Below are 15028 nucleotides of genomic sequence, written 5' to 3'. Positions count from 1 at the left end.
AACAGAGGATGCTATAAACAATAGTCTTACAATATGGCACAATGCAATGAATATCCTTTGTACTATTATTTGTGCTCAGATACATCAGTGAATTAAAAACTCTTTCCAATTTTCTTACCTTATCTTAGAAAACACAGAACATAAAAATGAAGTATGAAACTTAATTAAATAATGTAATTAATTAAAGTAATGGACTTCATAAATATATACACTGAATGTTTTATTTAGGGTTTGCATTTTCTAAGTCTCTATGTAAACACAATCACTGAGAATACCTTTTCTATAATATTTAGGAAGTTAATATGATAAAAAATCACTAAAATGAGGATGAAAATTTAATATATATATATTAATTCAATGTAGAAATGTTATAGTTGTCATGATCACATGTAGTTAAAGATCACAATGCACAAAATTCTTTCAGTAGGTTTCAAGTCAGTCACTGACTACAAATTATTGTTTGAGTATGAAACAATTACAACTCATAACTATATGACTGTCTTCACAGATTCTGACAAACTAAGCCTCAATAGTGAATAACAATAAGCTAATTTGTTTGTATTCTTCAGATTGCCCCATGCTTCTTATTTCTGTTTTTACAGTCAACTCAAAATATAACTTGAGTTACAAACAAATTAATAAGCACTCTTACTTGGTTGTTTTAGCTCCATTAAACTGGAGTAATCAAATCACTTCATTCCTAAAGCTTTTTGAAGCTAAATTTGAAATTCTTTAACTGTGAAAAGGCAGATACCAAGCTTAGTAGAGAAATGGGGTGTGAATTGTCTTAAGATTATGAAGGCATGGAGTAAAATATGGTTCGTGCATTTAAGTGGGATATTCTTGTATATCTTGATGAATTCACTCTGCAAATTGAACATTGTAATAATTATGATTTTACTCTGCTATTGTATCTATATTTGCAATGTCTAATGTCAATGATATTTGTGTTTTAAGTTTAGAGGTGTAAACATTTTACCTTCAAGCTTCTAGTTATGACTTTTCCATATTATGCAATATATGCATAAACTAAAGAAAAACAAAACTAATTCTAATTGGATTCTTTAATTTGAATATATTATTGAATATATATGTATATACATATATATATGTAAACATATATACACATACACATATACACATGTGCACATATATATTTTGTGCGTGTTTTGTGAAATTTGCTACAAATATGTCACTGGTTGAAGACTAAAATGATAAGCAAATAAATCCTGGGCGTTCCTGAAGACATGGAAAATCCCAACATGGAAAAAGAGTCTGTGTTTGCATGTATTCAATGGGTAAGCTACAGGGACAGAATGATTCTTTATCATGCACATTAAGAAGTACCGCAGTGGTATCATGCTTCCAGCCAAGTATACAGTGTTACTATTACAGGATATAGAATGTGTAGAATCTTTCATTGGAAGAGATATGAAGAAGATAATGCAAAATTTGTCAGTTTGAATTTCTTCAAAAATCTATTTACTCCTTGAGAGTTCAGAAAATCATATGTTAAAAGTTATCTGAATGACTTACAGTTTTAAATGGAGCAAAAACCATGATACAGTTACCTAGTATGTGCTAGACTTACACTTATCACTTTCCATGATTAAAAGTTAATTATTGAGCTGGAGAGATGGCTCAGTGGTCACTGACTGCTTTTCCAGAGGTCCTGAGTTCGAATCCCAGCAACCATATGGTGGCTCACAACCATCTGTAATGAGATCTGATGCCCTCTTGTGGTGTGTCTCTGAAGACAGCTAGAGTGTACTCATAAATAAAAAAAATCTCTAAAAAATATATTTTTTAAAAAATTAATTATCATAACTCTTCAAATAAATGTTATCACCCTCCCACACAGGTGGTAGATGAATTATGTGACCCATCTTACACCCATGACTGCATGGATAGCCTGGGAACTCCAGCAATGTCTTCTAAAGGTGATGGATTTCAGCATTTCCTCTGGTGTAAGACATATACACTTTGCCAAGGCTAAACATTAACTAAAGCATGCATCTCCTAAACTGGTCCCATATTCATTCAGCCTGTCTTTGCATATCACTGAAACCCTCTTCTAAGTTCCACCCTCATAATGATGCTCAACTGTGCAGGATGAGAAAACACAATCCCAGGTTTTCACCTATGAATCATTTCAAAGCAGTGCTTAACAACAGTTAACACATTTCTGAAAATGATATTTATTCATTTGTTACATATTTAACCTTACATGCATGCTTTCCCATAATTTCTCCCATTTTAGTTGGCGTTCTTTTGAACAGCTCAGGAATTAAATATTACATAAATAATTAAATTATGTTTTGTAGTAGTAAATCCATTATGGATAAAGACTCGTGGGATGGAAATGAAGAGACTTGATTTTCTCCATAACTGTGGTAGAAATAATTAAAACTATCTCTTAGGTGTCCATTTTCTTATACACCTTTTATAATAATTTTCTATTGTGAAGAAGTTCTTTTAAAACGTAATAAACTAATAGATCTCTGACTATTATGCACACACCTGAAATTATTATTGCACTGTACAAGACTCCATCTTTTTTTTAACTTATTTTTTTATTCGATATATTTTTTATTTACATTTCAAATGATTTCCCCTTTTCTAGCCCCCCACTCCCCGAAAGTCCCATAAGCCCCCTTCTCTCCCCCTGTCCTCCCACCCTCCCCTTCCCACTTCCCCGTTCTGGTTTTGCCCTATACTTCTTCACTGAGTATTTCTAGAACAAGGGGCCACTCCTCGTTTCTTCTTGTACCTCATTTGATGTATGGATTATGTTTGGAGTATTCCAGTTTTCTAGGTTAATATCCACTTATTAGTGAGTGCATACCATGAGTCACCTTTTGAGTCTGGATTACCTCACTTAGTATGATGTTTTCTAGCTCCATCCATTTGCCTAAGAATTTCATGAATTCATTGTTTCTAATGGCTGAATAGTACTACATTGTGTAGATATACCACATTTTTTGCATCCACTCTTCTGTTGAGGGATACCTGGGTTCTTTCCAGCTTCTGGCAATTATAAATAGGGCTGCTATGAACATAGTAGAGCATGTATCCTTATTACATGATGGCGAATCCTCTGGGTATATGCCCAGGAGTGGTATAGCAGGATCTTCTGGAAGTGAGGTGCCCAGTTTTCGGAGGAACTGCCAGACTGATTTCCAGAGTGGTTGTACCGATTTGCAACCCCACCAGCAGTGGAGGAGTGTTCCTCTTTCTCCACATCCTCTCCAACAACTGCTGGCTCCTGAATTTTTAATCTTAGCCATTCTGACTGGTGTAAGTTGAAATCTCAGGGTTGTTTTGATTTGCATTTCCCTAATGACTAATGAAGTTGAACATTTTTTAAGATGCTTCTCTGCCATCCGAAGTTCTTCAGGTGAGAATTCCCTGTTTAACTCTGTACCCCATTTTTTAATAGGGTTGTTTGGTTTTCTGGAGTCTAACTTCTTAAGTTCTTTATATATATTGGATATTAGCCATCTATCTGTATCTGATGTAGGATTGGTGAAGATCTTTTCCCAATTTGTTGGTTGCCGATTTGTCCTTTTGATGGTGTCCTTTGCCGTACAGAAACTTTGTAATTTTATGAGGTCCCATTTGTCAATTCTTGATCTTAGAGCATACGCTATTGGTGTTCTGTTCAGAAATTTTCTCCCTGTACCAATGTCCTCAAGGGTCTTCCCCAGTTTCTTTTCTATTAGCTTCAGAGTGTCTGGCTTTATGTGGAGGTCCTTGATCCATTTGGATTTGAGCTTAGTACAAGGCGATAAAGATGGATCAATTTGCATTCTTCTGCATGCTGACCTCCAGTTGAACCAGCACCATTTGTTGAAAAGGCTATCCTTTTTCCATTGGATGTTTTCAGCCCCTTTGTTAAGGATCAAGTGGCCATAGGTGTGTGGGTTCATTTCTGGATCTTCAATCTTGTTCCATTGATCTGCCTGCCTGTCACTGTACCAATACCATGCAGTTTTTAACACTATTGCTCTGTAGTATTGCTTGAGGTCAGGGATACTGATTCCCCCAGAATTTCTTTTGTTGCTGAGAATAGTTTTAGCTATCCTGGGTTTTTTGTTATTCCAGATGAATTTGTTAATTGCTTTTTCTAACTCTGTGAAGAATTGAGTTGGAATTTTGATGGGTATTGCATTGAATCTGTATATTGCTTTTGGCAAAATGTCCATTTTAACTATATTGATTCTGGCGATCCATGAGCATGGGAGGTTTTCCCATTTTTTGAGGTCTTCTTCCATTTCCTTCTTCAGAGTCTTGAAGAAATCACAAAGGGAGACAACTTTGGAGATAGAAAACCTTGAGAAGAAATCAGGGGCCATACATGCAAATATAAACAACAGAATACAAGAGATGGAAGAAAGAATCTCAGATGCCGAAGATACCATAGAAACCATTGACTAAACTGTCAAAGAAAATACAAAATGCAAAAAGCTTGTATCCCAGAACATCCAGGAAATCCAGGATACAATGAGAAGACCAAACCTAAGGATTATAGGTATAGATGAGAGTGAAGGTTTACAACAGAAAGGGCCAGCAAATATCTTCAACAAAATTATGGAAGAAAACTTTCCTGACTTAAAGAGAGAGATGCCTATGAATATACAAGAAGCCTACAGAACTCCAAACAGACTGGACCTGAGCAGAAATACCTCCCGTCACATAATAATCAAAACCCCAAATGCACTAAACAAAGAAAGAATATTAAAAGCAGTAAGAGAGAAAGGCCAAGTAACATATTAAGGAAGACCTATCAGAATCACACCAGACTTCTCACCAGAGACCATGAAAGCTAGAAGATCCTGGGCAGATCTCATGCAGACTCTAAGAGAACACAAATGTCAGCCAAGACTACTATACCCAGCAAAACTCTCATTCACCATAGATGGGGAAACCAAGATATTCCATGACAAAACCAAATTTACACAATATCTTTCCACAAACCCAGCTCTGCAAAGAATATTATGACAAGACTCCATCTTATCAGCCTACAAGGACAGTAGAAGGAAAGAAGGAGCCCTACTGAATGTGGAAAAATAATGGCATTAAATGACTATGGGCAATCTACTGGGCTTTATAGCTGCTCAGACAGTTCTTAGCCAGGAGGTGGCAAGTAAACCTAAATCTCCCAAATAAAATTGTAAGGAAGTAAAATCTTTAAATATCTTGGTGAGCTTCATGGGAACACTCTCAGTGAGAATTGTGGCTCTAGTTATCAGGTTGATGAAACTCCAAGAAACCTGAAGAGATCTTCGTCCTTGCTCCTATATACAGGGAAGCTTTGACAGCTAACATGACAGAATTCCAACTTATCCTGTATACAATTTCCTCATTATATGTGTGTGTGCATGAGTGCATGCATGCATGTCTGTGTGTGTGTGTGTGTGTGTGTGTGTGTGTATGTGTGTGTGTGCATGTCTCTGTGTGTGTGTATGTGTGTATCTTTAGTGCTAATTATATGGTATTAGATAGCCAATTATTGTGATTTTTCCTATGTAAAACTATTTCCCCTGCTTTCAGCATTCCCTGGCTAATAGTAATTCTTTGTATAAATAGTAATGAAGAAATATTATGAACTGATGTGAAGATTTTTCTTTGAGAAAATAAAATTATTCTAGTGTTAAAGTACAGGATGATTGTAAAAATCGTTTTAGTGAAGAGTTTTAACACTGTATTATATCACAAACCAGTGACTGTGGTGACATAGATGTATTGTCAATTATCTTTAAGTCTAAACATGGAAAAAATGCTGAAAGTAAAGAAAACAAAGTTTAAACCTCCTTGTGAACCATACATACATGGTACTAAGTATTTAAAGGATTTTCACTGTGCTCACACCAAAGCTGAGGTAGGTTTTGAGACACTGTCCTAGAAAATCTAAATAGGTTTATAAAGCCCATCAGGTGAGTTATGTCTGAGAATACTGGGACTCAAACCAACGTCCAGTCTACAGGAAAGCATCCTATTTTCAAACTACACACCTGCATAGACAATTTTGCCAAGTTATGCACGATATTAAGAACTTTATTTTTCTTCCAAATTGTTAACATGAGCTTTTCATTTCCCCTATGCTAGTGCAAATTTAATTCATTGACAAGTTTTGATCTATAGAAGGAACAGTTTGGGATGTACACATAACTTGTGCATCAGCAGATGAAGGGAACTGTGATTATTTCCCAAGTACTTTGATTTACAGTATGCATAATGATTGTTTCGTCTGCTTTGGTGTGAATCAAAAAAAAAAAAAAAAAAAAGCCAAATGGTCTTTGGAGATGCTATGAACTCCTGCTGACTCTGAGAATTGTAGTTATAAAAAAATTATCCATTTGAAATTCAAAACCATACCAGTGGAAGTTTTGAAGTGCCTTCCTAAAACATTTCTCTAATTTCTAATTTCTACTTCTATATTAAGGTTGGAGAATGCTGCATATTGATCATTTTAATCATGTGCCTCAATAAAATGGACCCAATAAGTTCTAATTTTTCTAAAAGGAAAATGGAATTGGAATGCTATTTATTACATGTGGCTAGGTGACAAACATATATGCTTTTAAAAAGCTATTCTTGATAGCATGCCAGGTGTCAGAAAAATAATCATTGAATTGAATCTCTTCATAAAAGGTGACACATTTGGAGTATTACTTTAAATGACTTTTTCTTACTATTCCTGTTTCCCAGTTTTCACTCTGTATCTTTTGCAATCTATTCAAAGATAAAATTAGAAACGAAGTGTAAATGATGATTGGTAATAATTTTTTTGAGACAGGGTTTCTCTTGGCTGTTCGGTAACTCACTCTGTAGACCAGGCTGGCCTCAAATTCAGAAACCCACCTGCCTCTGCCTCCTGAGTGCTAGGATTAAAGGCATGTGCCATTTTAATATATAACTATATATTTTTCTCCTTTACTAAAACAGAATTCTTTGAAATCCAGGTGTTTGTGCTTGCCTAGATCAAGAAAGAGTTAATTTAAGAGAACCTCTATTTAATTAAACTGTCTACAGTGGGAAGAAAGAACTCAAGATATTTAGATAATTCACCCATATATATTCCTCTATTTTAAAGTAAAAAATGTCTTTGAAGTAGACGTAGTAATAAAAAAATACAGTGCTCTTTTGCCACACACATATCTAACAAAAATTTGTATTTATTCATATATATCAGATAGGTACATAGATAGATAGATAGATAGATAGACATATAATTTGGGGACTCAAATAAACATACTTTAAGTATGACTATATAATTCTGTAACAGCTCTGAAAAATGTTGGATATGTCTCAAACTTGCTGTCCTTTTTTTGTCCTTTGTTAGAGGACATTTTGGCAGCATCTTCTCAAGTGGAGTGTTGATTTACATAGTAAATATGAAGGATTGCATTTTCCTGATTAAGTGCATGCTATGACATATTTTGTAGATTTAAATCTCCAAATAAGTTTGTATTTTTTAAATCAAAATTGGGAGAATTCTGTGCTTGTCTGACATGGTTAAACCCATTATGAAAAAGCTGTTACAAAGCAATTTTTCTGTTCTAGGAAAGAGAGACCTATTCTTTTTTTTTTTTTTTCAATTTTTTTTATTCGATATAATTTATTTACATTTCAAATGATTTCCCCTTTTCTAGCCCCCCTCCCCTAAAGTCCCATAAGCCCCCTTCTCTTCCCCTGTCCTCCCTCCCACCCCTTCCCAGTTCCCCGTTCTGGTTTTGCCAAATACTGTTTCACTGAGTATTTCCAGAACCAGGGACCACTCCTGCTTTCTTCTTGTATCTCATTTGATGTGTGGATTATGTTTTGGGTATTCCAGTTTTCTAGGTTAATAACCACTTATTAGTGAGTGCATACCATGATTCACCTTTTGAGTCTGGGTTACCTCACTTAGTATGATGTTCTCTAGCTCCATCCATTTGCCTAAGAATTTCATGAATTCATTGTTTCTAATGGCTGAATAGTACTCCATTGTGTAGATATACCACATTTTTTGCATCCACTCTTCTGTTGAGGGATACCTGGGTTCTTTCCAGCATCTGGCAATTATAAATAGGGCTGCTATGAACATAGTAGAGCATGTATCCTTATTACATGGTGGGGAATCCTCTGGGTATATGCCCAGGAGTGGTATAGCAGGATCTTCTGGAAGTGAGGTGCCCAGTTTTCGGAGGAACCGCCAGACTGCTTTCCAGAGGGGTTGTACCCATTTGCAACCCCACCAGCAGTGGAGGAGTGTTCCTCTTTCTACGCACCCTCTCCAACACCTGCTGTCTCCTGAATTTTTAATCTTAGCCATTCTGACTGGTGTAAGATGAAATCTTAGGGTTGTTTTGATTTGCATTTCCCTAATGACTAATGAAGTTGAGCATTTTTTAAGATGCTTCTCCGCCATCCGAAGTTCTTCAGGTGAGAATTCTTTGTTGTTTAACTCTGTACCCCATTTTTAATAGGGTTGTTCGGTTTTCTGGAGTCTAACTTCTTGAGTTCTTTATATATATTGGATATTAGCCCTCTATCTGATGTAGGATTGGTGAAGATCTTTTCCCAATTTGTTGGTTGCCGATCTGTCCTCTTGATGGTGTCCTTTGCCTTACAGAAACTCTGTAACCTTATGAGGTCCCATTTGTCAATTCTTGCTCTTAGAGCATACGCTATTGGTGTTCTGTTCAGAAACTTTCTCCCTGTACCGATGTCCTCAAGGGTCTTCCCCAGTTTCTTTTCTATTAGCTTCAGAGTGTCTGGCTTTATGTGGAGGTCCTTGATCCATTTGGATTTGAGCTTAGTACAAGGAGACAAGGATGGATCAATTCGCATTCTTCTGCATGCTGACCTCCAGTTGAACCAGCACCATTTGTTGAAAAGGCTATCTTTTTTCCATTGGATGTTTTCAGCCTCTTTGTCGAGGATCAAGTGGCCATAGGTGTGTGGGTTCATTTCTGGATCTTCAATCCTGTTCCATTGATCCTCCTGCCTGTCACTGTACCAATACCATGCAGTTTTTAACACTATTGCTCTGTAGTATTGCTTGAGGTCAGGGATACTGATTCCCCCAGATTTTCTTTTGTTGCTGAGAATAGTTTTAGCTATCCTGGGTTTTTTGTTGTTCCAGATGAATTTGATAATTGCTCTTTCTAACTCTGTGAAGAATTGAGTTGGGATTTTGATGGGTATTGCATTGAATCTGTATAGTGCTTTAGGCAAAATGGCCATTTTAACTATATTGATTCTACCGATCCATGAGCATGGGAGGTTTTCCCATTTTTTGAGGTCTTCTTCCATTTCCTTCTTCAGAGTCTTGAAGTTCTTGTCATACAGATCTTTCGCATGTTTGGTAAGAGTCATCCCAAGATACTTTATACTGTTTGTGGCTATTGTGAAGGGGGTCATTTCCCTAATTTCTTTCTCAGCCTGCTTATCCTTTGAGTATAGGAAGGCCACTGATTTGCTTGAGTTGATTTTATTACCTGCCACTTTGCTGAAGTTGTTTATCAGCTGTAGGAGCTCTCTAGTGGAGTTTTTTGGGTCACTTAGGTAGACTATCATGTCGTCTGCAAATAATGATAGTTTGACTTCCTCCTTTCCAATTTGTATCCCTTTGACCTCCTTATGTTGTCGAATTGCCCGAGCTAGTACCTCAAGTACAATATTGAAAAGATAAGGAGAAAGGGGGCAGCCTTGTCTGGTCCCTGATTTCAGTGGGATTGCTTCAAGTTTCTCTCCATTTAGTTTGATGCTGGCTACCGGTTTGCTGTATATTGCTTTTACTATGTTTAGGTATGGGCCTTGAATTCCTGTTCTCTCCAAGACTTTAAGCATGAAAGGATGCTGAATTTTGTCAAATGCTTTTTCAGCATCCAATGAAATGACCATGTGGTTTTGTTCTTTGAGTTTGTTTATGTAGTGGATTGTATTGATGGATTTCCGTATATTGAACCAACCCTGCATTCCCGGGATAAAGCCTACTTGATCATGGTGGATGATCGTTTTGATGTGTTCTTGGATTCGGTTGGCAAGAATTTTATTGAGTATTTTTGCATCGATGTTCATAAGGGAAATTGGTCTGAAGTTCTCTTTCTTTGTTGGATCTTTGTGTGGCTTTGGTATCAGCGTAATTGTGGCTTCGTAGAAGGAATTGGGTAGTGTTCCTTCTGTTTCTATTTTGTGGAATAGTTTGAAGAGTATTGGTGTTAACTCTTCTTTGAAGGTCTGGTAGAATTCTGCACTGAAACCATCTGGTCCTGTGCTATTTTTGGTTGGAAGACTTTCTATGACTCCTTCTATTTCTTTAGGCTTTATGGGACTGTTCATATGGTCTAGTTGGTCCTGATTTAATTTTGGTATTTGGTATCTGTCAAGGAAATTGTCCATTTCCTCCAGATTCTCCAGTTGTGTTGAGTACAGGCTCTTGTAGTAGGATCTGATGATTTTTTGGATTTCCTCAGTTTCCGTTGTTATGTCTCCCTTTTCATTTCTAAGTTTGTTAATTTGGATACTTTCTCTGTGCCCTTTGGTCAGTCTGGCTAAGGGTTTATCTATCTTGTTGATTTTCTCAAAGAACCAGCTCCTGGTTTTGTTGATTTTTTGTATGGTTCTCTTTGTTTCTACTTGATTGATTTCGGCCCTGAGTTTGATGATTTCCTGCCTTCTACTCCTCCTGGGTGAAATAGCTTCTTTTTGTTCTAGGGCTTTCAGGTGTGTCATTAAGTTGGTAATGTATGCTCTCTCCATTTTCTTTTTGGAGGCACTCAGGGCTATGAGTTTTCCTCTTAGCACTGCTTTCATTGTGTCCCATAGATTTACCTAATATCTATCCACAAACCCAGCCCTAAAAAGGATAATAGGAGGACAACACCAATACAAGGAGGGAAACTTCACCCTGAAAAAAGCAAGATAGTAACCTTTCATCAAACCCAAAAGAAGTTAAGCAATCAAATTTAAAAAATAACGTCAAAACTGATAGGAAGTAACAATCACTATTCCTTAATATCTCTTAACATCAATGGACTCAATGCCCCAATAAAAAGACACAGACTAACTGACTGGATACGTAAACAGGACCCTACATTTTGCTGCTTGCAGGAAACACACCTCAGGGTCAAAGACAAACACTACCTTAGAGTAAAAGGCTGGAAGACAATTTTACAAGCAAATGGTCTCAGGAAACAAGCTGGAGTAGCCATTTTAATATCAGATAAAATTGACTTTCAACCCAAAGTCATCAAAAGAGACTCTGAGGGACACTTCTTGCTGGTCAAAGGAAAAATACAACAAGAAGAACTCTCAATCCTGAACATCTATGCTCCAAATGCAAGGGCACCCTCTTTCATAAAAGAAACTTTATTAAAACTCAAAGCACACATTGCACCTAACACAATAATTGAGAGAGACCTATTCTTAAGTATGTCTGCAGAGAATTTAATTCTTCTTTGAATCGTGTGATTCAAATCCTAGTCGACACCCTGGTTCTAAGAATCCCAAGTCTTGGGCATAGGATACAGAGGGCTCTCTACTTGCTCCTAAGGCAAAATAGATATGATATAGAAAGGTTATTATCTTTTGTGTCTATGATTGCATAAAACTGTCATATAGCTGAAGCAAAAGCATTTATATTTATATATGCATTTGTTTATATTTCATCAATGAATTCTCTTACCATGAAATTATTTTGACAAATCGATGTTAATTTAAAAATCATTCTACACTGTTCCATGTGGTTTCCTGTTTCTACTTAGCCAAAAATTCATTAGTACATGTGACAGCTTCAGGTAAATCCTTAACAAGCGTGTTCATGGCAAAAACGAGTTTAAGGTATATCCTTGAATGTAAAAGATGCTCTTCTATAGACAGTTTAAGGAAGAAAGAAGATTATTGTAATACATTGAAAAATATAAGGGATTTACTGATAACAGAAAGAATTGTAGCTTTTAACGCTAGGGATATTTTCTGAGTTGAGTGGGTTTTTAAGGTGGGGTGTAAAGTGTATTTCAAAAAGTTTCTTTTTTAAGGCATAACTACATAGGAAGATATTTCTGTAAGGCAACAGTGTAAAAAGATGAATTTCTCTATAACTAGTTAAGGGAGAAAAAGAAGGATCAAAAGAAGTTTTATTTCTATGCATGCATTCTTTTCCTTTTATTTAGAAAGAAGAAAATACTTCAGGACAAATTCCATCAAGCTATTGTTAAAACTGCCTGATTGATAGATAGGTAACCTGGAAATGCAGGATGGCAGCGAATGGGTAGGCATAACAAAAATTTGCACTTTTACAAGATGACACTCACAGTCACAGAGGGTTCTGAGCACTGAGAGAACCAGTTTCAGCAAAATGAAGATCTTTAAAATACTATATTAGACAGGATTGCAAACAGCCATCACCTGTGGCAAAATAAAGGACCATCCAAAGACAAGTTCACAATCACTCTCTAATCATTAGAAAATAAGCGTACGCCACTTTAGTATGACCATCCACTAAATATTACAAGTTGTGTTGGAAGGTTTAAGCAGTATATCAAGTAACCAATAAGTCTATTATACTTAATGTCATGAGTAAACATTGTAGTTATATGGTATTCAGGAAATCAGTTTTTCCATTTTCTCCAATCTATTCACCTATTCATCTGTCTGAACCTTTAGGAAGTATTGGTTTTTCATTTGTCTCTTTATTTAATTTATAGACATTTAATCTTCTCTCCTTCCCTAATATATTTATCTGGACTCAAGACTTAGTTGTGGAACTACAGATACTTACCAATAATTATAAATTATAAATCTAATTATTCATTGAAATTTGTTTTAAACAATGATGTTATTTGTAAAAAAATCAAAATATTTACCATCAAAAGTTTTGTAATTTGATTTTTGTATTAACAGGGATTGATAATGTCAATACCTAGATTTTAAAGACATTTTAGTATGACTTTATAATCAGCACTATGAAATGCTATAGGTATAAATATATACAAACTGTGATAAAAATATTTGGTCTTATTTTCATATATTTCTTAATCAATCTTTTCTTTTTAGTTCCTTAAAGCCTGAAGGTGGGATTTTTGCTCTAGAGATCACACCACTTTTATACACCACCTAACATAACTACTTTTCCATGAAACCCATCCATGTATACCATAATTTAGTTCCATCAAGTTTTCTGGATTTTTCCTCTTAGAGTTAGAACTTTTATGGCTATAAATGGTCATAGGTAAACAACTAGAGAGCCTTCTGCGGCTGTGTAAGAGGATATTCCCCAGATTTTATCCCAACTGTTATTTCTGTTAGTGGTAGTTTCGAAATCATTCCTACTACCTTGCTCATCTTTTTTCTTTGTGTTATTTTTTCATGGTTTCTATATATATTTATCTCTTAGTGATTGTCCTTTTTAATCCACTCAAAACAATGCCATCCCCTTTTCCAATCATTTACATTTGATTCCAAATAGACACACTATTTATTTTACTCTGACTTACAGTTGCAAGCAATTACTTTGTATGTGTAAATTTGCAAGTTCATATACATGTGTTATTGTCAAAGCCTTGTAACAATTTTGATATGTTTTAAAACACTATTGAAGTAGAGTATACAGAAGAATAATCAATGATCTTTTTAATAATTTTATTCAATTTTTGGAATTTTTTGCATCAATCTAAACTGAGCCTCCTATTTTAGAAATTATGGGGAAAATCCTGTTATTTTTTTCCTTTTTTAATTAAACAGATCCCGTTACTTGGGTGAGGTCACAATTTTAATCTCTGTTACCCATAAATAAGCATGTGATTATGAAGCCAAGGTTTGATACCATTATAGTCAAGGGATGAGTCAAGCACTTCTTTGGGGGTCCCTCAAATTCTCCCAATTCCATCTAGATTTTCTGCTTTTGTTACGTATACGCTTTTGTAGTAGGATCTATTGATTTTTTGGATTTCCTCAGAATTTGTTGTTATGTCTCCCTTCTCATTTGTGATTTTGCTGATTTGGATGCTGTCTCTGTGCCCTGTGGTTAGTTTGGATGAGGGTTTATCTATCTTGTTGGTTTTTTTTTCAAAGAACCAGCTCCTGGTTTGGTTGATTCTTTGTACAGTTCCTTTTGTTTCTGATTTGGTTGATTTCAGCCCTGAGTTTGATTATTTCCTGCTGTCTACTCCTTTTGGGTATATTTGCATCTTTTTGTTCTAGAGCTTTCAGTTGTACAGATCACATGAATCTCAAGAAGAAGGAAGACCAAGGTGAGGATACTTTGATCCATATTGGAAAGTGGATTAAAATACCCAGGGCTCACAGCCAACCAATAGAATGAACATAGGATCCCCAATGGAGGAGCTAGAGATAGGACCCAAGGAACTGAAGAGGTTTGAAGCCCTGCAGGAGGAACAATAATATGTACTAACCAGTACCCCCAGAGCTCCCAGGGACTAAACCACCAACCGAAGAATACACATGGAGGGACCCATGGCTCCAGCTAAATATGTAGCAGAAGATAACCATTTCAGACATCAGTGAGAGGAGAGAACATTGGTCCTGTGAAGGCTCGATTCCCCAGAATAGGGGGATGCGAGTCAGGAAATTGGGGATAGTGAGGAATAAGCAGGGGGATGGGGGTGGGGGATTTGGAGGGGTAAAGCAGAAAGGGGATACCATTTGAAATGTAAAAAAAGTAAATATTTAATAAAATATAAAGCATTATATATAAAAAATACTATACTTGAAAAAATATGATAAACACAATGTTTATACAAAAGACTTCCCAAAATGTGCACATGTCGATGGGGCAGGTTCTTTATTCCTTTGGGAATGTCTGATACTCACAGCTGGGGACATTTCTACCTCTCCATTAAGTCTACTCTTTTTTTTTAATATTTTTATTTTCTATATTCTTTGTTTACATTCCAAATGATTTCCCCTTTTCCGAATCGCCCCTCCCCATATGTCCCATAAACCTTCTTCTCTCCATCAATTCTCCAATCACCTCCCTCCTTTTTCTCTGTCCTTATATTCCCCTCCAATGCTAGATCAA

This window comes from Apodemus sylvaticus, chromosome 11 (assembly GCF_947179515.1).
Source record: "Apodemus sylvaticus chromosome 11, mApoSyl1.1, whole genome shotgun sequence".
NCBI lineage: Eukaryota > Metazoa > Chordata > Mammalia > Rodentia > Muridae > Apodemus > Apodemus sylvaticus.
Note: the sequence above shows the minus strand (reverse complement) of the source record.